The 22,725-nt window shown below is 35.6% G+C and overlaps 1 pseudogene; it reads right to left on the bottom strand.

The window, feature by feature from the left end:
- LOC142340417 (uncharacterized) overlaps positions 1-22,725 on the bottom strand; it is a 47,573-nt pseudogene that overhangs the window by 7,595 nt on the left and 17,253 nt on the right.

Below are 22,725 nucleotides of genomic sequence, written 5' to 3'. Positions count from 1 at the left end.
GTTACTGGCACCACCACCCAACCCATTTGGATCCAGAGTATGTGCTCCTGTGGAAGACGTTTCAGAGCCGTGTGGAATCAAACCCAGTGCTTTGAGCTGTGCATTTTGTTGTATCAACGAGTTAGCAGCTGAGGTATTTTGAGAAATAGTAGATGTAGGGGTTGGGTTGTGGAGAGGATTTTGCTGGGTTTTGTCTTTGTTGCTGGCTTGCGCTAGAGCTAGCATTTGGGCTTTGGGCTTGTGCTAACTCCTGGGTACTCTGGGATCCAGCAGCAGCCGATGCGCCCGGAGGTCCACCGGCGCCCCCAGCCCCAATAACAGCGGATAAAGAGCTCTGCTGAACAGGTTAGTCTATTTAGTACTACTGGTTAGTATCAGCCATTATGACACCACCAGCCATTATTCTCCATCCGTTTCACCCAAACAAGCTGAAATCTTGTTCACTGTTCCAGCATAGAAGTCAGATCTTTCTATTCCGTTGCAGAAACTTTTTAGTCACGGAGAGTTTGACCAAATAAAACATCAATACTTGTTCTTCACGTTACACGGGAGTTAACAGCTGGTTACACCGAGATAGCTGGATGGAGCGGGGGGGGGGGGGGGGGGGTTGACGGACAGAGATGATAGGCTGTGGGTGATGTAATTTGGGTGGATAGTATGTACAATAAGTGAGACAGATAGGATAGTTTGTTGGCATCATCAGAGTGAGCTTGTCCCGCGCCTTGCTAGTACAGCAGGCCAGACTTCTAGTCAAATCATACTTGTATTAATAGTAGTAGTAGTAGTAAGAGCAAGAGAGAGCAACTCAAATCAGGTGGGTGGTCAACAATTAATATTCACTCACAACTCATATTATCTAACATTGCCTCATCATTCTGTCATGGCTTATGATTGTTGACAGGCGGAGGAGGACAAAACATGTTGTTTCAGCGCGAGATATAAAATACGAGAGTTGAAATTTTAAAACAATCGTTGATGAATTATTTGTTTTAGGGGTAGTTGTTGTAGTTTCAGTCAGTTTTTCCTCATGGCAATGCAACCACTGTAACAAACAGACTGCCAGCCTTGATACCATTTCGGAACCAAAATTTCTTGAACGAAGTTTCAAAGATATATATTTCAAATGCTGTTTTTTTTGCGCTGCGGTTCATTGATTTCAACATTTTAGACGTCACTGTGTCTTTGAAATACATGGTGTTAAAGATACTCAAAATTTTCGTGGCAGTCGCTAATATCGCAGAAAAATCCCCAAAGGCGGAAAAATAAATGGTCAAACAGCCTTGTAACGAATAAGCGAGTTCTTTCAATTTATTTAACCGATGAAAAGCAAAAACAATTGATTCCATGAAACTAACACGAGAATATTCCTAGATAATACCAGCTCGGATACTCAAGCAGTTTAAACCAACCTTGTGAGCAGAAGTTATTGAAATTCTGGGAAAAATTGACTGCTACGAATAGGTTGCAACGATAAGGCCGAAAAAAGGGAAAAAAATTTAAAACTATATTTTGTTTAACTGACTTCCAATAAGGACACAGGAAAAGAGAATGTGAATCATCTAAAATCTACACAGTCAGCAACTGAATCAGTCAATGGATTTTGAAGACACGCACACACAACAAAGCTCTAACAAAAAATCAGTCCTTTCAACTTAAGATGTCAGTTTTGAATAAATTACATATCTACCAAACAAGAAAATATCCCATTTGACAAACAGGTCTCTTCTAACTCAAAAAATTAAAAAAAATGCTCTATCCATCTTTCGACTACTATCAAGTTTGTAGCAATTAATTGTGTCCTGTTGATCTTTCAAAACAATGTTTCCGTCTTAGGGATTTATCCTTTTGTCCAGAAAAATAGGATAAACATTACAACTCGAAACAAACCATTGCAGCAAATTATATTAAAGATACAATAGTCCCTGAAGAGCACTTGGCACCAAAACTACTAAAATGCAGAAATTGATGATGTAAAAGGCGACTTTTGAAGTTTTGAATCACTTGCCCCTCCTATTTATCTGCCTCATCCAGCAAGTCTCGGCTCTCTAAGTTTAAACTGGCTACTGTCAACTATGAACTTGTTATTTGCAAACATTTCGCCCGACTTTAGCAGGCTATGTCCCGAAATTGCATTCTACGTAAACATAACCGACTAACGTCGGAAAAATTGCTATCGAGCGACTACTGGGAGCTTGAGTCTACTGTATCAGCCAGGAAGAGGGAGGAGTAACCAAATCCACTAAGGGGGGCTTGAAATAACGTCATCACAGGTTATTATATAGCACAAGAACCACTAATAAAACAAAGTGAAAAAATAAACCAATTTCGGCGCACTTTTCATTCGACTTTTAGCAGTGAACTGCCAGTACGTCGCCAATCCTACATTTTGAGCAAGCAAATTTGCTTGCTAATGTCAGTCTTGTCCACTCCCCAATGTTTTAAGATTAGGCGTCATCGGTTTTTGCGGACAACAGTGACAGTGAGGTAATATTATGCAAGTTTACTCAAAATTGGGAATATTTGCCACTGATGTCCGCGATTGCGGATTTTGATGACACACGAGAAAGGCGGAGACTTTTGTCATTATTGTCCGGAAATTTGCGTCACTGCCATCCGCGCTAAGGTAAGAACTTTCCGCGCAATGTTTAAAATCTGATTAAAGGCAACAAAAGGGGATATAATTTGTTCTTATCAAAATGCAGTGAGGGGCAATTATAATTTTAATCAGTCAGTTTTGAACATAAATTAAGGGTGCAAAACTTAACTTAAAATGGGTTGAACTTAACCTGAGGGGTAATTATTCGTTAAATCCGTCATGGCTTCTGAAAGTGATTAGAAGTGGGATATAATTAGTACTTCTTATCATCAAAATGAAGCGAGGGGTAATTATATTAATCCTCCAAAGTTTTGAATATAAATTAAAGGTTAAAGTGCAGTGATAACGATACCCCTGCTCTCAAATTGAGGACATTTATGAGAGAAAAAGGTGATTTTTACGAGATCAGTGACGGAATTTTGTAAGGATTGTCAGCATTTTTCGTGTAACTTGACCACAATTTAACAATTTTTCTCCCACACGAGAATGGGTAACAAAATATCGTCACTCGTGCCTGCAAATGCGGACTCTGCTGAATTTGTAGGATTGGCGGCGTAATGACTGCCCCTTGAGTTCAGCTGCTGGAACGTGTGAATGAAAGAGAAATTTAGGTCACGCAAAACGAAAAACGTCAAGGGCCTAAAAGACATCAAAAGTAGAAACAGCCACGCAAAAATTTTGCATAAAAAAGACCAATACGTTTACAATAATTGTTTCAAACGTCGTTCGAGAGCAATTAAAAAGATCGGAACGCACCAATTTGTTAAATTTTAAACATAGCTGGCAGATTGCCAGAAAATAGCCGCAATAGATTCATAGATCGGCAGTCTAAAAAAAACAGTAAAGACAGACCAAAAAATTCGTCTTTTCATTGAAGGCTGATCTGTTATATTTTGATTTAAAATCTGTATAATTTATTGCTGCCTCTATTAGCTCCTTTCTAATAACTTTCATTTAGAGTGACACACACCCATTTGACCTTATCTCTTTGAATTAAAGTAAATAAAAGTCAATTTCAAAGTGAGGAAGTCATTTTTGAGAGTGAGGCAAGTCAAGTGTGACCAAAAATTTAATCACGCGCATTAACAAAAAACTCGCTCCACTAAGAGCGCCAAATGACGTCACTCATGCATTTCAGTTGAGATTGCATGAACGAATAAACAAAAAGTGGCTGTGACGTCATGGTCGTAACAAAAATCATGACGACGAAATAAAAAAACATAGCAGGACAAGTCCTGACTTACAATTAAAAGAATTTTCCTTGACTAAACAAAAAACTAGACCTAGAAATGACTATGAATGGATTGGGAAAACCAATTAGAAAAAAATCCGATCCAAAAAATCGAAAAAAGAGAAAAAATCAAAGCGAAATTGCCGCATGTGAACAAAAAACCACTAGCGAGAAAGCGAATTTTTGTTCAAACACCGTTTTCTCACTCTACTTTAAATTTAGAGCGAAAAAATTTCACGCCGCAAAACCACTCGCTTTTTCGCTCAACTTCCTGTTTCGGCGTGACCAAAATCACTACTCTAATTTGACTTCAAAAATCATGAAAATGTGTGACCAGATCTTAAAACAAAACATAGCCAGAAGAATTCCGGAAACGACTCGAAGTGAAAATCCATTTAAACGTCATCCAACTACACATCAAACAAAATGTGCCTTCACTAATTTATGATTATCTTGAAACAAAGTCATGAAACAAAAAAATAAAAACAAAAAAATCAAATCTGTTAAAATATGATAAAAAATCTGATCAAATTTTGTTATAAAATGAGATCCTGAAAAAACTATCTCTGCCAAAATAACTTCATCTAAAAACTAGTACTTACAAAAACCACTTATGTGAATTTTTAAAAAATGCTTTGGGCTAAAATTATGAAAAAAAAATAGCTCTTAAAAACAACTTTCACTGAAAAACTGGAAAAAGTTACTAAATTTTTTAATTTTTCAAAAACATATAAATCCAAAGAAAACTTCTTTTCAGCCAATAGTGTATCCAGATGCTCGCAAAACAATAGGCAAGCCATAATAGGCAAAGAAACTTAGCTAAAAACAGAAAAAACGAAAAACTGCAAAAAATTAAGAAAAATAGTTCCAATTTTCGCCATTTTTTTGTCATATTTCTCAACAAAAAAAAGATTCTTACCCACAAAATTGTAACCAATTGTTATCATAAAATTGCTCAAGTAGAAGGGGTTTCTTCAATACCCATTTGAGCCAGTAAAACAAAATAATAGTCAAAATAACGCAAAAATTAGCCCGAAAATCAGCAGAATACATTAAAAACCTCCGAATTATCATAAAATTCATATGAATTTCCAGAAACCTTCAAACGACTACCAAAACCAGCCTAAAATTAAAACAAAATCATAACCAAACCTCTTAACCAAAATAAATGAAAAAAACTGCTTTAAAATGCCGCACGTGAACAAAAAAATTTCGCTCGCTTAGAGAAAATTTTTTCACACATCAATTTCTCGCTCTCTCAAAAACAGCGGTATGAACAAAAACCACTCTTTTCGCTCCGCTCTTCACTTTTGTTCAGCGCCAAAATCACTCCAAATTTTTTCACGCGTTTCATTTCCGGCTTCAAAAATCACTCCAATAAAATTGATTAAAAAAAGGACTTCTCCAATACTCCTCTTCGAGTCGTAAAAAAGACAGCGCCCCAATGCAATTCAAATTCTTTGAATTGTAAAAACCAAGAGAAGGCCAATAATAGCCCCAGCTATCGCTGTGCGGCTATTAATAACAACTAAACTATTTTGCTATTCGTTTTCATTTTTTTTTTCATGTGTCTCACTGAAACCACCGAAGTTTTTTCCAACGTCCGGAACTTTCGTAAGGATGCCAAGAAGCGATACCAACGCAATTTTGAAATCCATCATGTTTTTCTTTTGCATATTGAAGAAAAAAAGTAAAAATGGAATGTTTTGGAGCCCTGAAAGATCTGTTCAAACTTAAACAGTTAAAGCCATTGAGCCATCAGGAACAGGGTACAGCAATAAAACATGGCAATCAATTGATCTGCAAATTTTTGCGGTTAGCTAATTCTGTCCTGTTTCACGGTGTTCGCGTAGCACCATGGTCAAAAGCTGGGTAGGCGAAAGTTTGAGATGACCGGGCAGAGAAAGAGTTAAATGGAACTTTCAGTTTTGCTTGATTTTCAATCTGCCAATATGTTTTTTTTTAAAAAAAACTTAATTACAACACTTAGATTCTTGACCAATAGCTACGTTTTGTTCAGAAAATTATATCAGAAAACTTCAATACTTCCAGTAACAAACAGCAATTTCAACAAACAGCAATTGCTAGAAAAAAGGCAAAAATTTTGTGCTAAAACCTTCCGCCTAACAGGTCTCAATAACGAACTTGAGATCATTAAAGATTTCATCAGTCTATCTCCTCGAGAGCCACGTTATTATTCAGTTTTAGGGCTTAAATCGCTCATGCGAGTTTGTAAAAAATCTGAAGTGGACAATGTTTAGCATAACGAGAATCCATTTAGCATTCCATTTTGCGTAATGATAAAAACAAACTTTACATTAAACATTTTGCAACTTCATCTATTTCCACTTTTTTTCAAATTTGTACTGTACATATCTACGGAGCAATTTTTTATTTTACTTCTGTTTCTGAAAACATTGAAGTTGGCCTGAACCCAGTTACTTGGCAAGAATGTATTGTATGCTCTTACATTGGAGAATAGTGTGTCCAAGGAACCGATCAATAATGTTATTCGCATTAATATTTTACGAGCACAGTTGTTGAGTTACGCAGTTATGACATCATCTATTCATTAATAATATTAATGATGAAATAGCCCGTTCACATGTAAGCTTTATTTTGCCTTTGGGTCGTTAAAAACAATTGTAACTGCGGGTAAAACATTGTGAGCGCCAGTTGAGAACAAATCTAAAAGGAAAGCAGTTTCAAAGAGATCCAAAAACACTCTCACACACATCAGCAGATGATATACATCACGGTAGTGTATACGTGTATGTAAGTAGTCACTCACAGTTTCTCTAACTCGATCAGGTTCATAAGATTCAGCTAGCAATCTCAACAACGATCAACATTTTCTTATTCAACACAAGTATAAAAAAGCATCCAACGCAAGAATCATAGTTGTTAAAAATTAACCGTTTCTTTTCTTCCATTACACCCTCAAAGCTCATTGGCACTAGAACCTGAAGTCCTCGTTTACCGTAAATAGACCGTAAGTGGGGTCTACATTTTTGTGAGTGGAGGCTGTCGTGGAAAATAGCCAAATTAAGTATCTGTTGGAAAGTATTGATCGTTGATAAGATTTTTTAAATATGGAAATCAGTTTGGAGTTTGTTCATGCCCAGTAATAAAAATAAAAATGATGAGTTCTGATGAAGCTAGGAGTTTAGATGACACATAAAATGCACCTTAACACGCCACTACTATATAAACCAAGTTAGAAGGTAGTAGGCAGCGACATCTGATTGGTCAATTCGTCGACGACTTCTGATTGGTCTACAGTTCATTTTAGTTTAGTTGCTCTCAAACAATTGCTTTGATTAAAATGTATGAGCAGAATACAGGTAGTGTAAAAACAGTGTATGAACGAAACATCATATCAGAATGTAATAGTAGCAACAGGTGATTGATTACTTTGGAGTCTGTTCAAATCAATTAGCGGCATTAACTCACGCACAACTAATCAAGCTCAGGTAGATCAAGAAAGGAATAAGTATGTTCAACTTTGTTCATGTATCAATAAATTCATGTTCACGTATCTTAAGGAATGTTTATAACGGAACATGACAAAGCAGCAATAAGATGTGGGACTAAGCTGTATTAACAATTGAGTTTATGCTTAACAGATGTGCGCATTTGTCGGGAAGAGATAGCCAAACAAACAAATAAACAATTAAAGAAGACAATACAACAAACAGCTATCTTCAAGTTTATAATTACCACCTTAATGTTCGATTGACGCATTACAAACCATGCTTAGCTCATGATAGCCGTTTTGCAGAAAACTATCTAATCTGTAAATCTAGATTTGGCAATATCCACCAAAAAAAGCATTTATGTGTGCTCTGGCAATTCAAAAAGACTTTGTATCAAAAACTGTGCCCGCTTGAACTTCTCGTTCTATAATCAACGTTTCAGGGTTGCTTCACAAATTCAGAATTCTTCCGACATTAATGGTATCGCGCCAAATTCCACAGCGGCCCGAACGCAATGCCAAATTATCCTAAACGCGATTGATTATTTTCGAAAATTGCCAGGTCTCGGAAAGCGCTTGCACCTGTAAATGCGGTAATCTTAAATTCCAATTCAGCTGGAGGAATCATTTGGCGTTTCATGATTTCCAATCATGCAATGTTGTTCCTTTGTCAAAGCGGATGACACGAACAGTTGTGAGTTAGATTTCAGCTTGCAAAATTCTACCTGTGTTACCGGATGCTATGGCAGCCAGATGAAACCGAGTGACGTCACATTTCCACAGACAAGAGTGGAGCGGGTGATAGTAATCGGAAGAGCATCCGATATCAAATGGACTGAAGCAGTCAAAACAATTCTGTCTAAATGGAGGAGGAGGAAGAGGAGAAAAGAGTGGATAGTCAAAACAAGTCATACATGAAATGATTAGGAAGCGATCATTGTCATCTTGTTGACGACAAAGTACCAATCATATGTAAGCTGCACACAAACAACATCAGACTTCTCTAGTTTTCAACTCTACAATGCTTGCCAACCCAGCCAGTCCAAGTAAACACTATTTGTTCATCACCATAGTCATATAATTGCTTTCAAAATTCTACTTGTATCATGTCATACATGTGTTCAACAGAAGCACTCACAAGCCAAACCACATCTGAGCAGACTGGAAATGTGACGAAGCAGTTTGAGTAGACATGTATGTATAAATGGATGTACTGTATGTATGATAAAGAAGAGGGGTGACAATTGGCAACGAGCGAACAACAATCAGTCGATTGAGAAGTATGGACAGGAGGGAGGAGAGAAAGAGACCTACACGAAGAAGCGCACCAGTTCATCAATCATCAACAGTTTTAGAGAATCATCATCATCATCATCAATATCACAAATCAGTTCGAGTGAGCACCAAACGCGATCACCACCTCTTATCCCTACTACTCACTTTGGTCAATGTTCACGGTGGTGGTGGTCGTGGTGACCCGCAAGGTTCACTTGGTAGTGGTGACCCGCAAGGTTCACTGGAGTAATTGCAACCTCATCGCCATCAAGTTTTGAGTGTCCCTACCGACTCCCCTCTTGTCTGTCATTGCTGCTGTGCCGTGTATTAATTACTCCTCAATTATATCGTAAATAATAGGAGGAGCAGAATATAATTGGGGTTTAAGTGTGGTCGTCATTGTTTATTTGCTGTATCCTGTGTTATTCATTGTTTTGGTATGCTAGTAGTATCTATAGTAATTGTGGTGTTGGTTCAAGAAGTAGAAAGGTGCTAATGTTGGCTGTGGCGGAATAGGGGATGAATTAGCCGTCTGTTGCAGGAGGAGGGGAGCGGTAGGGGGAGTGCCCATAGAGGCAGCCAGGCTCATAGGAGGCGTAGTAGTTACAGATCTCTGGTGCAGATTTGCACTTGAGCGCAGCTAAAATATCACCCTCTGTTCACAACCCCACAAAACACGCACTTCACACGAAACACCTAATACACGAGCAACACTAACTAAATCGCATAGCTCACACCGAATGCGTAACTTGTTCACGACCTTGCTGCTTATTGTCTTTTCATTTTGTTGAAATTTATTTGGATACTGATAATCTACTCACAAATATTTAGACGTTACATATGCATGGTATTGAAAAAACTTTTCTCATGAGTAGTAAAGGTTTAACAACCCACCACTGCACCGCCAACAACAACTAGCAGAATATTATTGACTAAGAAGGACTCGAACCAACTATCTCAAGAAACGCGTCCCAAGTTGATTTAGTTTAGCACTTTCAAAGTACCATTTATGCTTCTTGCGCATAAAGCGAACAATATTTTGATACATTAAAGCGCCATCACATAAATGAGCCAGCATGTACATTTAATCTACGACCACGATTTAGCGGTGAGCAGTGTAGAAATTAATGGGATGGAATATTGATTAAGGAACAACAATTGATTAGATAAGCCCGTCCGGTGTGGGCACCGAGCTCTTTCTTGTTATTAAACAGCACAGCTCTTAGATACACATACACTTCATACATATTAACATAGCTCCCAGAAATATACTTACATCATATCCACAGGTACATGCATAAGTATCAGATACTGTTATCAAAACAAGAGGACTACTGCTTAAAGCCAAGTATGTCGATAGTTCTCCCCCCCCCCCCTCTCTCTCTCCCTTGCGCTCTCTTATCTGCTTATGGCCATTTAGATAGCGCAAACAGTGCTGACAGCTTAATCAATAGAGAACGGATTGGGGTATTTGCACAACGTAGTAGATTAGACTCCTATTAGTGGACGCAGCTTCATAATTCATGGCTCGATGAAGAATAACTGTGCGAGTGTACCAATAAAAGATATGGAAACTTGGTAAATAATCACCTTACTCAGTTTAAACCAATCAAATGGGTTCTTTGTTCCAAAAGTGCCAAGTTAGGCGCCAAAAACTTCATTAATCATTTTCAACTTAAAGTTCAACTTCTTTAATGGCCACAAAACAATGACCACTTTTACAGCACAAGGTCGAGTATTTAGGAATTAGATTAGATCACTATAGACAGATAGAGAAAACAACAATTTGCTTTGATGCAGCAAACTTCAGTAGACCTGTCATGCTAACAACTATGCAGATTAGACCTATAATGGCTACAGCCCACAGATATTGAAGGGAAAAGAACAAACCCAGAACACCAAATGGGCTTTATGTTAAAAAATATTCCCCAATGCTATGTTGAAAACAATCTTTTGGAGAATATAAATCAGCCAAAACTTCAAAGGCGTTAGCCTAGGTGTACTCCACTAACTTGAGATTCGAGTACATATCTGAACTATACTTTGGCGACTGTGCTAATTTTTAAGTCTTCGATAAAAAAAACTGATGACGATATTTGAATATACAAACGGGCTCATAAATTGAGTCACACATGAAATTTAACTAAAGAGTGTTTAAGCCTTTGAGCAGTATAAAATGGCATTTGATGCGTGAAACAAATCGTAGAAGTTTGATGTGATCAAATCCGATTTTAGAAAAACCATGCCAGAAAAGGATCGAAAAATGAAATATGCTATTTTTAAAACTAAAATAAAGTAACAAATGCAGAGAAAAGAATAAAATGTTCAATTAGAAACATTCACTAAAGCAATTCATTTGAAATTTTATTAAATAGCCACTAAAACGCTCAAAATTTATTAATTACTTTGTTCTCAGAGCCTGAGAATGATCAAGATGCATCTGAGATGCATCAAGATTTGAAATCATCAGCTCCGAAACCCAATATTAACCGTAAATCAGTTTTGTGGTCAAATCTGCAGATGTTATGTCTGTATTGCTGCAGAGATACTCTTTATTCCGGATATGTAGAGATGATTTATTTTTAATACGCGCAATCGGGTTTTCAAAAAATCTTTAATTTTAACATTGGGATATTAGCACCGCATAAAAGTTCTCAGAAGCCCATGCTCAAAATTTTTCATTGAAGGATTAATTATTCATTCTCTAAGGCCGCACACGTTAACGCAAGAAACTATGCTCAAAAAGAATTTTGGTTAAAAAAGTGCAGATCAATTGTACGCACAACAGTTTTGACTGATTAACAGCAATTCGTTCGAAAAAAAGAAACAGAATTGTATAACTACAATATATGAGACTTCAAATTTGCTGAAAAAAGTATTCTTAGCCTGTATTCAATTTAATTTTGAGACTGAATTCTTAAAACCGCTTACAACAAAATTTGCGATTCAAGTTTATATCTCAACTACGCCTTTGCGAGATTGCTAAATTTAAAGTCTTCGATTTAAAATACTGATGACACAAGCTGGACATTTGGCAATACGAACAGACTCAATGAATTGCGTCGCATTGCAAATTAACTTAAAGGGTGTTTAAGTCTTGGAGCAGCATAAGAAACCTTCTAAAGTGTGAAAAGGAAATCATAGAGAAAGGTTTGATGTGAACAAATCACCTTTTGAGATCAGCAGTGCCCAAAATGAACGAAAGGTGCTATTTTTGAAAAACAAATTGAGCAACAAATGCTATGAAAAAAAAACAAACTGCTCAACTGGAGATATTCACTACAGCAATCCATTTGAAATGTTATATATTTGGAACAGAACTATCAGAAATTTTTAATTACTTGGTTCTCAGAGCCTTAATTCATCACGATTAAAATTATTTTTATTGGAATAATCATGATAAAAATAATTATTACATAGTGATGAAAAAACATCAGTTCGACAACCCCCTGTTAACTGTAAATCTGTTTTATTGCCAAATCTGCAAATAATGCGTCTGCATTGCTGGAGTTGTTGGTGAGATACAGAGAAATGAAAAACACAAATGTTTTCAGAAGCCCACGCCAAAACTTTTCAGAGCGCTAAATTATTCATTCTCTGATATCGCATGCGTGAATGCAAGAAAACGAGCTGAAAAACTACTTAACCAAGGACAGATCAACAGTTCGCGTACCAATTTTGACTTATAGCCATTCGTTCGAGGAAAAAATAGATTTGCATTACTTCAAAAAAAATGCCTTCATATTTAACCAAGGATTTAAAGATGTTTAACTTGTATTCACTTTAATTTTGAATGAATTCTTAAAAACGCTCATTACAATACTTTTAAAAACAAACACAGTTAGATATGCCAGAAGGATCTGAGTAACTACTAAAAGGACAGGCAACAGCCTAGTTCAATGATAGTAATCGTTCTCCCGCATGTTGAAAGTTTCAAACCAAAGATGTCAGAAAAAACTGCAAACAAAGACAGAAAAGAACCAAACAATAGCTACTAATTTGCTTCATAAAAGGAATACATACAATAGCAGTATTACACAATCTGTATTATACATTGCAATTTCAATTCATATTTTATCATTAAGAACCCTTATTAAAAGCAAATGGTTCTAGAATTTACTCGTCTTCATTTTCGGAACACTGAAAAAAACTTTTGACTACTGAATAAATTAACAATACTAAAAAATCAAACCTGTGAAAAATAAAGGGCAGCCAACTGAAAAGATTAAAAAAAATTCATATAGCTAAGAAGTTAATTTATTTAGCTAGGAAGCACTTCGAAAATAAGAGTAACTAAATAAACAAAATTGCAAATATGTTATAAACCACATTTAATTTGGACGTTGGACTTCACATAGAGCAAATATATATTTTTTAAAATATGACATTTTTGAATAACCGCCCGGAAAGAGACGAGGAAGCTCGGCAATACGCGTTCGCGCAATGTTCCGATCCTGCTCATCCACATTTTGACTTAAATGTCTACCAAATGAGAAAGAGATAGGAAACATTCACAATTGGCGTACGAAAAAAACTTGCCATTAAAGAGACTACGAGGTAAGAAAAAAACATTAATTACGGACAAAACTCATTAATTACAAAAAAAAATTTAGTAACAAACTAAAAATAGTAAGATAAAACCGTAACTGCAAAAATTATTTTGAATATTACTACAAAGCTGATGGGACCTATTTTAACGAGACTGGGAAAAAGTCAACAAAAAGAGGAACAAAAAGGCAAAAATAACGAATTCAGACAAGACTCAAAAATCACAAAATTATGACAAAACAAAGCTTTGAGGTTATTAAAAACATAGGCTACTAACAGATAAGATTGTATTTGCCCACTTGGGACTCATTTGATCAACAGTAGTGCCGGCCGGTTTCTAAAGGGAATGTTACTTAAGGGAAAAATTACTAATATTTTCCAAATGAGAATTAGGTGCCGAAGTCATAAAGAAACGATTCAAAGACAAAACAACTAGAAATAATTGTTGACGGTAAAAAAATGTTCTCTTACACCTACCTCAATAGAGAGCCTGCAATTATTCAGAATATTTCATACTACTACCAAAAGAACATCAGCTACCGGCAAAAATCGAAAATTTCAATAAAATCTGTGTCGAAGTCATAAACGCCATAAGATATTAAATGAAAATGTTCAACGGGGGCGTCCTATCAACAGCAACGCAAACTGTATTCTATGTGATAATGGGACAGGTGGCCGAATAGTAACCATAAATATAGGCAGATAAAAATGATACATTTTTTGGATGAAAACTCGTAGTATCAAAGTCATGAAATCATTAATTAAAACACGAAAACCGCTAATAGAATCACTTAACTTTATTGGAAAGAAGATGGAAGCTTTCACTAGAAAACTAAGCTACAAGTTGACCGGAAAGATGGGAAAGATCAAAAACTCAATTATAATTTTTAAAAGAAATATATTCAAAGACTCAGAATCATTTGGTATCAACTGATAACATTGGATAGTTTCACTAATGCCTCATTAGATAGCAAATCAGACAGTTGATCAATGATTTGTTGCCATTTTTCATGAAAAATTCCGCACTTTAAAAATTTAGTCGATATTTTGGCCCAAAGAATTGGTTTCAACAATTCCGCAACTCTCTTTTGATCTTTAAACGTAAAACCAGTAATACTATCGTTAACAATTTAGTACATTTTCGATCAGATTTGAGCAGAAATTGCGAAACATGTGAACAAAACAACGCAAACAAGGCTAATGTTCAAAAATTCCTCGATAGCTACTCGGAAAAAGCGAAATTCAAAAAAAAATAATTTCATATTCTACTCTTAACAAGCTTTCCAATGATAGAACAACTCTGTACGATGAATATATTAAAGGGCGAAAATTGACAGAACAAAAAAGCCAGTTCGGAACAAAAAATATTGATTTTCTGTATGATCAAAAACGTTGTCTTCCTATAACGGAAGGGTAACTTTCTGACCAAATATATGCTTGCATAATGTAATTTCCAAAACTTTACCCCAAAAATTTTTACCAAGAACTCGGGAGACTAGGGGAAGTTATTGAGCACAAGAAACAAAGACCCTAAAAACTTACCATTATACACCTTATATCTCTCGCAGAAAAGCCTAAAAGAAGAACACAGAATAAAACTCGGTTAGAACTAATAGCGTATCTAGCGCATGAATTTATGCAATTATCGTCGATTTTATCACAGCTAAACGTGAGTACTGTTTGTAGCACAGGTAATAGTTCATTTTATTATAACGAGCACAACAACACATCAAACACGATACGGTCAACATTGGCTCTGTCATTTTCAGCACAACAGTAAACATTATATTGGACTATATGCCTCTAAAGCTTCATCTAGAATATGATGAGCTATACGCAAACTTATTTGAGTTTTATTTGTTGACTTTATTTGTAACTCCTTTCAGATCTAGATGCCCGGTGAGAGATCAGAACAACAAACGCAAGTCACGGTCATGCCAATTGAGTTTCGAACAATAACAACAACTTATTCAAACGCAAAAGTCAATATCACAAATATCAAAAGTGTGCTTTCTTTCTCTCATTGGGACTCCATTGTTAAGAATTTATTGACTTTACACGCTTCAATACACATTACATGAAAATACTCAAATTAGCCCCGGAGTAACGTATGAAACAATCCAAGTATGAAAAATAAGCTTAATTTGCCACGAATCAATGAATTTCCAATTAAATGGACAGAATCAAAAATGATACTTGCAAATCTCTCAATTCTAAAACACTGCTAAACGTGCTTCATGTTCAATTTGGCCACTACTTCAAAACTAGAAATCTCCATCTACGTCATGTTAGAGTTCTATTCGCTTGAGTTGCCCAATTATTAACTCAAATTGGCAAATCAAATAAATTTTCAAGCTGAGTGGCTGTGTGGGCCATATTTGATTAAAAATTAATCGGTTACGCAGGGCTGATTCTCTTTCAAGCTCGCCTCAACTTATGGAACATTAAAGCATAGGTCATAAGTATTTGTAATTATTTATAACCACTACTAATACCGACAAGCTTGGTTGGATTAGTTATGAATTTGGACACAGTTCGCTGGTTCATTCAATTTTGCAATCCCAACAATAGTTTTAAATGCTTACTTCCTATAGTTATTTGGCAAGTTTTCTGGTCACTATCAGAATTATGTTGTATTAATTGTTAAGTGAGTTACAATTCATAGTCTAATTGTTGTATCTTTCTTCCTCTAAGTAACTCACGCATGATGGATTTGGGAACACGTGCGGCATGTATGGCAGTGAACAATAGAACTGCATGAGAAATAAGCCAAAGCAAATTCAAAAAGATTTCTCCAAACAGACGCTAAATTAGGCTTGTACTAATATACTTTCATTTCAACGTTTCTTGTGTTAATAAAGGACAAAAAATATTCCCGGACGTGGAAGTTTTTAATACTAAAACTAGATTGCAAAAAATAAATTTATGTACATGCAGTGAGTCAATTCTGCAAAACACGGACCTGACATCCTTTGGAAAATAGAAGAAATCCTTTCCGAATTTTCGGACGAAAACTATCGATGTTATTTTGCTAACTAACAATAAATCAAATTTTGATTTAAAAAATTTCAATTAGATTACGAAATTTTGATTTAAACATGAAACAATGAATTAAGAACGACAAAATGTGTAGGCAGGTTTATTTCTTAATAAAGATAAGTGATAAACTGTTAATAAACTGTTCCTAACATTCCAATTGCATGACACTGCAATATTTGATCTTCATAATTTTCTTGATTTTGATTTTAAAAATGATCATTGTGATGTTGGCTAGTTTTCCTTTGATAAAAACTGGGAAAAGAGCATATATTAAAAAGAGGAGGCAAATTCAGTCTCTGCAAACAGTTCGACATACACTCAGTTAAACATTCTTCCTCAATATGCATCACAGAGCATACGAAAAGTGGGTTTATAGAGCATTACACATATACATTAGACTGAAATATTTCTTCTGAATTGTCGCCTATCTTACAGGTTGTGAGCACCCGCTTGAACAGTGGGGGGGGGGGGGGTATTGTTGCGCAAATGCAAAATAAGCAGGTAGTACTACTTGCTCTTGCATAGATACAGAGGTGGTTTAGAAGAGGGGTAGTTTAGTAAGAAAGAAAGAAAGAGAGCAGAGGTATTTATCTCTGAGTGAGAGGGGTTTGTGGGGGGGGGGGGGGGGGGGGGGGTAGGGTTGTTGGAGGTATGGATTGGACTATTGCCAGTTGAATTATCACAGCCAGTCTCTGGAGATTAAGAGGGGCTGTAGTGCCAGCCAGCACACAATCACAATCACAAAGAATTCACTCGCTCTCATTTTAACCATAGATAGGTATGCAGATAGATTGAGATAGAAAGAGATACATAAAATACGGCACTAACTCTTCATCATAATAACAACCCATCTACCACTACGCAGACACACTTAATTCACCACACCACAACAGAACGAGCGTAGCATAGGGTTAAATGGCAGAAGGTAGCGACATAAAAATCAAAAATAACGAACAACTTTTCATTCAAACATATTTTATGAGCAGATCAGTAAAGCGAGTATGATCAGAGCAAGCTGCTTTTTACCTTTAAATTTCAAACCTATTCGCTCAATTCTAATAAAAATATAGATAATAATAACCTTGTGGCCTTTTCGGTTACAACTTCCAACATTTTAAAGCTCTGTGAAATTAGTTTTCATTTGATTGTAGGACAATAATTACCTGATTTTAAATGAATTTTGAATAATTTAATTTTGAATTATTAAACAAACTTTTCAGCTTCAAACATAAAATTGATCAAAATACGATTCAATCAATGTTCGTACGCAAATCAAGTTCTAGCCAGTCCAGTTCAATCTAGTTAACATTGAAAAAAAAGCAGCTAAACCTAATCCAATCAAAAAATTTTCTTAAAAGACGCCAACCAAACAACTAAAGCAAACAAGACAACTAGCACACTGGATAGACGTAAAACCTTATGGAGCTTAAGAAAACTGGCGATAACAGGACACAATTAAAAAAATTGCCATGCCAAAAACAAATTCGAAGCAATGGGATGAAAAAATTCGCGTCTCAAAATTCATTAACACGAATTCGTTCTGCTATATTCCTCATTGATACAGGCCATTGCTCAGCATAAGGAAACTTTCCATAGGCTCGGGATCTCCAGGATGCCTTAAATTACAAGATTGCGTCTCCATAGATTAGAGTTATTCGTCAATTTTTCTCTTTTTGGTAAAAAGTTTGTTTCAATTTATTTCAGATCAATTAGTCCTATATTCGAAAGTGACGCCAAACAAACGTCTAAAGCAAACAAGACAGCACAATGGAAAAGGCTTCTATCAACTGAACCCCTTTGGAAAAGGCTTCTGGCAATTAAACTCACATAAACTAATTAACATAGCAGGCAGATTGCCAGAAAATAGCCGCAATAGCTTCGTAGATCTGCAGTCTCACAAAAAAACAGTAAAAATGACAGACAAAAAAAATCGTCTTTTCATTGAAGGATGATAAGTTATATTTTGATTAAAAATCTGTATAAGTTTTTGCTGCCTCTATTAGCTGCTCTCAAATAACCTTCATTAAGAGTGACACACACCCATTTGACCTTATCTCTTCGAATTGAAGTAAATAAAAGTCAATTTCAAAGTGAGGAAGTCATTTTTGAGAGTGAGGCAAGTCAAGTGTGACCAAAAATTTTATCACGCGAATTAACAAAAAAACTCACTCCACTAAGAGCGAAAAATGACGTCACACACGCACTTCAGTTGAAATTGCATGAACGAATGAACAAAAAGGAGATTTGAAGTGGCTGTGACGTCATATGGTCTTAACAAAAACCGCGACGACGAAACAAAAAAAAACAAGAGAAGGCCAATAACAGCCCCAGCTATCGCTGTGCGTCTATTAATAAGACAATCAATAGTTATGATTTTGTTTTCAAAGAAAAAAGGAAATTAAAGCTTTTTTCTTTTTATAAAAATTGATCGTCTTTTTAACTATTCGATTCCTATGTCCCATAGTTTTTTTTGCTTTTTGGTTAAATCACAAATCATTACAAATACAAAAAGTAGAGCCTAAAGTGGGTACTAAAAAAATTGAAAGAGCTCACGAAGAGTAAACGGTTGTTTTTTTCAGTTTAAGGTCTTTTGAAGGAAATCTTTGTGTTTGCAAATAAAAGTTTGTTACCGAATACAATTTTACTCTTTCATAGTTTGATGAGAATTTTTCTAGCAATTATATTCATATAGTTTAATAAGTTAACCTCCTCCTGAATGACTCCCCAAAAATCTTTTCCGTTCCTTTTTAAACAGCCACCCTTTTCGAACCTACAAAAAAATTAAACTTTTTAAAATAAAGGCTACAAAAAAGCGTTTCTCTTTTTCCTACTCAAGTAACAAAAGGTGAAATTTTGACTGCAGAAAAAAGCCGACCAGGCTTATATAGTCCCCCATTTTGAAAAATTGTTGGAACAAATAGGTTCAGACAACGGCTCATTAGATTAAATACACCAAATATTGGAATTATTAGATATTCCGTTTAAACAAATTGCATAAAATGTATTGAGTACATGTATAAAACATATGTATAAATTTTTAAAAAGTTCAATTTTGCAGTTTCATGCTTAACGTAATTAAAGCCCGATAGATAAACAGAAGCGCTGCGATGGAAAAGTTTGGGTGGCAAGTTCCCATTAAACAAACTGTTCTCGCTCTATTTCGATTGGTACACGACATTAACTTGGCAGGTTGAGTAATGCGTTTTGCAATATTGCTGCTACCTCTAGTGTTTGGATCCTCCAGTTACTCACATTAAAAGACACCGTTATAAAGGCTGATTTTATACTATTATTTAAATACGCTGACCGGACAGTTAGTTTAAAGTGAAAACAATAGAGCAGCGCGAATATCAAAGTCAATTTCAGTCTGAATCAAGGAATTTCAAAAGAGAAAAACTTTCCTGGTCTTTCCAAAAGAGTTGCCATTCTGTTGTGCTGTTTTGATGTCCCTTAAGGAACTGGCTCTGTTTTTATGACATAAACGAATCAAACATTGGAGGTCTTCAGCGCAGAAGGTTCAAAATGCATAGCATCATTTTGCGCAGATGTTTACTTGAAGAATATGATTTTCCACTTTTCCTAAAATTTTTTCATTTGAATTTCCTATTTTTTTTATATAAAGTAAAAATGTAGCCGGAATCGAATCACGTTGTTTTCATAGTTTCCGTTAACTGATGTGGTTGGTTTGCTAGGGTCCAACGGATTGCTGAAATTCCAATGTGTCCTGAAGCATCAGGATCAATCAAGAAAAATTGAAAGCAAGACCAAATTTTCATTATTACCTCAATGTTTTCTGTTTATCTCGTCTCAGATGTCCCACATTTGGTCAATTCGGTGACAATTCAGCCGCATCAATTTTTAGATGATTGGGTTCGTTGGTTTGGGTTTTAGCGTAGATCCCCACCGAATTTATATAAATGGTTAGTTTCGTTAAAAACTTTCGATCTTTCTCTTTATTAGCTCAAAATATTAAAATCCCAGAAAAACCACCACAGAAATAAATGCAATTTTTCGATTTTTTGCTTTTCTCTAGCAAATTTGTTTTCTGTAGATCAGTTGTAAAAAATAGTAGCACAGCTACTCCTTTGGGAAGGGCTTCTGGCAATTGAACTCACAGAAATTAATTATAAGACAATCAATAGTTTTAAGGAAATTAAAGATTTTTCTTTTTACAAAATTTAATCGTCTTCTAACTATTCGATTCGCATGTACTCAAAAAAGAATTTATTATAGATATTTGAGTTTAGTAATTTTAACTATAACATATATGGTAACATATCTCAACGATATTAAAAATACTGCAAAACGCTCGCCTAAAAATCAATTAACAGAAACTGTTAGATTTAGTTGCTACGATACAAAATGCAATAACAATCTTGCTAGAAAAAGCAAAAACGCCTCGGATTCAAGAACGCGTAATGCCTTTCTAAATCTGTTCGTGCTATTTCCAATTAGTCATCGTAACGGTGCTCAAGGAAAAATTTGTACACGCGAACATAGACGTTTTATGTCATATTTGATATTACTTTACTTGTTTTTGCTAAAAATATCGGTTTAAAAGAGCCCAGCCGTAATACGCTTTTCCACAGCGTCAAAACAGATACGAAGCTTCTCGCGAGTATGCCGGTTACAATTTAAATTTGGACACAGGCACTTGGAAGGGGAAAATCGTATTGTATCATTGTGTCTAAAGAGATTAATAGAACCATTACCAGAACAACTAGGCCTCTCACCAAACTTTGACAAATCAACTTACTTAAAACCTTAATCGAGCCTTAAAGCCACTTACTTGGTCTGAGAATGATTAACTGCATTAAATTAATTCTATATCTTCATTATCAAGGAACCCTTTCCATTCCAAGAGACTCTCTATTCTATTGATGAGAAAAGAGCCTTCTCCTTTTCTTCTCGTGACTTCACAGCAATAAAGTCACTTCCCAATTCCACTTAAAGTGTCACCATAACAATCCACCGATTGACACACAAATCCCCATGGGTACAATACACCAGTCAGCCTTTTATCACTCAACCAACAACTTACTCTCTACAAATTGGGCAGTCGATTTCTCAACTTTATTTAGGCAAAGAACCAATACTCTCATATGTAGAAACAGTAAACTTCCAACTTATTCTACATCGACCAAATGAAAACCCAAAATCTGGAAACACTTGAACAATAAATGAAATCGTTAAAAATCAACACCTCATTTTTGCATCAAGATGCATTTTAGGTTTCAAATATTGCCAAGAAATGATGCTTTATTTGGAAGAAAGCTTGTAGATCAAACAATTTTTAAGTCGAACAAAATCAAATTCACTTTCGTGTGCGTAAAAAAAATCGGGAATAGACTCTCATATGGTTTGGTGTGCAAGAGGTCAAAACACTGAGATAAACAAACTGCAAAAAAAGTAATCAAAAGTTTGCAGGCATCATCCAACGATCCAAGCGCACCGATCCACAAAATTTACATATCACTCTGGCAAAGTTAGATTTCAATCTTTTCGAATCCACACTTAATCAGGAGGCAACCAAAAAAATCGTACAAAATCTTCCCTTGGGATCAATTAAATATTGTAAAATCACGGTTAATTACAATAATTACACCTTAAGGCGTACCTCACTGTCAGTCTTAGAGTTATCACAGATTTATTCTTTACTACAGAAGGTAAGCTGAAAAGTTGTTTCCAATCTGTTATCGTTTTTTGATGAAGATGATTGTTTGATACAGCAAAAGTTGCAAAAACAGATTTCTCAATCCAGCAAGCGGCATGCTTCTGGCAGCAACTCAAAATATAACGTGACCTGAGCAATGAGCGCGCAAAGACACAAAGAGTGCATTAGTATTACGGGAACAATACGGAGAAAATATCGATTATTTGGGTTATTTTCAGGGGGGAGGGGTGAAAGAGATCGATAATTCTTCTGCGCCAGTTACTTTAACTACAAATCCCACGTTGCCATACAAACACATACATACATGCACACACAGTCTATTGGTTGCGAGTGTTCTCTAGTAAGACAGCACTTTTAATGCACTAAATCTGATGTCTCAAATTAAAACAATACAATATTTTTGCAAAAAAACGACCGAACTAATAAAGCAAAATATGCTACAAGGGTTACTATAAGTGACATAGCTACATACGCTATAATCTATAATTGTCAAAGGTCAAGCTTTACTTCGACAAAAGTATCAATTGGTACAAAAGTGTTGAAAAGATTGAAATAGTTTTAGTTTTTGCCACTAATTTAAAAATCCACAGGTTTCTATTTCAATTAGAGCGAAAAATGTTGGATCAATTTTAGACTTATCATTCACGAGAATTAACTCGCGCTTAAATGCCGCATACTTTAAGTACTTATAGTAAATAACAGTCTTTTGAGTGGGCGATTGGCGAGGGAGTAGGGGGTAAAATGGGCTAATTAATCGGAAGAGGCTGAGCGAGTCTTCAAAACAACCAAAAGGAGGGTCAAAACAGTCAAATTGGAGTCCTTAGTTCCCTTAGGAATGCAATTGTTCCTTATTTCAATGCAGCACTGATGCTCTAACATCAAAACCC

This window comes from Convolutriloba macropyga, chromosome 1, assembly GCF_964194025.1.
Source record: "Convolutriloba macropyga chromosome 1, txConMacr16.3, whole genome shotgun sequence".
Lineage (NCBI taxonomy): Eukaryota > Metazoa > Xenacoelomorpha > Acoela > Convolutidae > Convolutriloba > Convolutriloba macropyga.
Note: the sequence above shows the minus strand (reverse complement) of the source record. Positions and strands in the feature narration are given on the sequence as shown.